A 3,277-nucleotide genomic window follows, 5' to 3' on the forward strand; every position below is an offset into this window, starting at 1 on the left:
AGGGATAGGGAGGGTGATAAAAGGGAGGGGGCATGGACAGATGAAGAATATGAAGGAAGAGAGGAAGAAAGGGGGAAGAGAAAAGAGAGATAAAAAAGGAAGAGAAAGAGAAAGAGCGGGGAAGGGAGAAAGAGAGAGAGAGAGAGAGCCAGATAAAGAAAATGAAAGATAGACAAACAGACAAACAAACAAACAGAAAGAGGAGAGAGAATGGAGGTCATTATATAGATGAAAGAATACATATAACACACCTAGCGGGGACGAGAAACACATAACTTCCTTCGGGTAGTTACCTGTCCCTTTAACTTCCTGTTGAAAGGGCACAGGTATGACTCAGAAGAAAGAACGAACATCATCTTAGATATCGTCTTGTGAGGAAATCAGTGTCTTATCTCTGCCTTGCGAAGAAGAGGAGTAAATATTATACTGAAAGAATGATCAATTTGTTTTTTTGAAATCGATAGAGATGAGTTTTGGGGCGACAGATGTAGAAAAAGAAGTGTTTGATATAATCTGAATGGATTATTTCACTTAGCAAGAGCAAGGTTATAGCATCTTAATCAGAATTAAACGATGATGATTTGATTTATAAACAGGTCAGGTAAACAAATCTTAAAAAAAAGTAAAGCAAACAAACAAATATATCAACAAACAACAAGAAATTCTCAAAAAATCAAAAGAAAAAAGACAAAATCTCAGTTCAAAGAAATCAAACCACACACAAACACACCAACTTACCCTTGAACACAAGCCGCAAACATCAAAAGTAATTAACTGTAATATCTCCCCCCCAATGGCACTTGGCTTGGCACTCGACGCCTTCAGAAAACAAATGAGATACTTGTTAGTACGTGGAAAATGCCGTTGAAGTTATTAGAGAGAGTGGGAAGAGAAGCAGCTGTGGTCTTAAGCTCTTTATTTATTATATTATTAGGGAAAGGAAGGAAAGGAAATCATAATGTGTTATTGGTGTTTGGTTGTGATCTGTTAGTGTGTTTGTGTGTTCGTGAGGGAAGGGGTGCTTGTGTGTGTGTGTGTGTTTGTGTGTACGTGGGGAAGGTGTGTGTGTGTGTGTGTGTGTGTGTTTGTGTGTGTGTGTGTGTGTGTTTGTATGTGTGTGTGTTTGAGCTTTATTATGCTGAAAAGGAAAATCAGTGGCTATGGGAAAATGAGCATGGAAGGAGAGAAAGAGGGAGAGAGAGAGAGAGAGAGAGAGAGAGAAAGAGAGAGAGAGAGAGAGAGAGAGAGAGAGAGAGAGAGAGAGAGAGAGAGAGGAGAGGGAGAGAGAGAGAGAGAGAGAGAGAGAGAGAGAGAGAGAGAGAGAGAGAGAGAGAGAGAGAGAGAGAGAGAGAGAGAGAGAGAGAGAGAGAGAGAGAGAGAGACAGACAGACAGACAGACAGACAGGAACAGACATAGACGGACAGACAAACAATCAAACACTGAAAGACAGACAGGCAGAGAAATACTTTTAACGTCAACGAGACAAAATAAGACAAAATACGAACACAAGACAAGGTAAGGACCAAAGATCTTCACATACAACACAGTCCTTTAACCCACTCACATCATATTCTTTTCTCCCATCCACAAAACAAAACAAAACAAATGCTATATAACAATCTCCGGAATAAAAATTAAACCAGAAATATTTTACAAGAAGGAAAAGAAATTCTTAAGATGGCTCCCAAGACGGATCAATAAAGATGACAAGACGCTACTTATCAGAAGAATATGTCAATATTGTCAGCACACTTTTTATGGCCTGTCGTCCTTATTATCATTATTGTTGTTGTTGTTAGTAAGTTCATTGGTATTATAATTTTTATTGTTATCATAAGTAGTAGTTGTAGAAGTAGTAGTAGTAGTAGTTTTATTATTATTGGTATTATAATTATTATTGCTATTATTATTACTATTATTGTTATTGTTATTATTATTGTTATTGTTATTATTATTATTGTTTTTGTTATTGTTATTATTGTTATTGTTATTATCATTATTGTTATTATCATTAGTAGAGATAGTAGTAGAAGAAGAAGAAGAAGCAGTAGTTTTATTAGTAGTAGTATCATTATTATTACTATCATTAGTAGTAGTAGTAGTAGTAGAAGTAGTAGTAGGAGTAGTTTTTTATCATTATTGGTGTCATCATTATTATTATTAGTAGTAGTAGCAGTAGTTTTATCATAATTATTATCAATATCACTATATTAGTTATTATTGTTATCATTATTATTATTACTATTATCATTACTACATCATTTAGTATTACTATCTTTTTCACTATCATTATCATTCTTATGATTATTACCGTCATTATCATTATTATAAGTATCATTCACCTTATCATTTTCATCCTTATCATTATTGTTATGTATTCATTTTATTTACCTTTTTTATTCAAGGGGGACGGGGTTAGTAAGAATAATTGAAAAAAAAAAAAAAAAAAAAAAGACCTGAACCCAAGTGAGATACCGTTTGCAGTCCACAGTATAATTTTATTTCTTCAGATGATTACGATTCAAGAACGTAATTACCACTGATTTTGGGCTCAATCTCTTAACTAAATTGTTGAGCCGGGGATAAGCAGCTAGCTTAACACGAGCAAGTGTTCTTTTCGTAAACAAAAGACCACTAATTGCCGGTTATTATCCATAAGCATGTCGTAAAGAGCTATTGACGCAGGTCGGTGGTTCAGCCGTGAAGTGAGGCCATTCATGTTAGTCGTGTTCATAGAATTGTTCAGATTCTGGTGTGATTTGACGCACTCACATACACGCGTGGAAATGATGTCGGATAAATTGCAACAGGAATAACGAAGGGAAGAACAAGGAAACACAAAAATATGACGAAGGACTTTTCGCTTTACTGCTTCTTCAGGGTCTGAAAAAGCTATACAACGAAAAGGCCTTCGAAATATTCGTGTGTTTCCTTGTTCTTCCCTTCGTTGTTCCTGCTGCATTCATACACATAAATACAGGTGTATTTATGTGCAAATATATGTATATGTATATATATATATATATATATATATATATATACATATATATATATATATATATATATATATAAATATATATATATATATATATATATATATAAATATATATATAAATGTATATTTTTATATATATATATATATATTTATTTGTATATATATATATATATATATATATATATATATATATATATATATATATATATATATATATATATATATATATATATATATATATATATGTGTGTGTGAGTGTGTGTGTGTGTGTGTGTGTGTGT

This window comes from Penaeus vannamei, chromosome 26 (genome assembly GCF_042767895.1).
Source record: "Penaeus vannamei isolate JL-2024 chromosome 26, ASM4276789v1, whole genome shotgun sequence".
Taxonomy (NCBI): domain Eukaryota; kingdom Metazoa; phylum Arthropoda; class Malacostraca; order Decapoda; family Penaeidae; genus Penaeus; species Penaeus vannamei.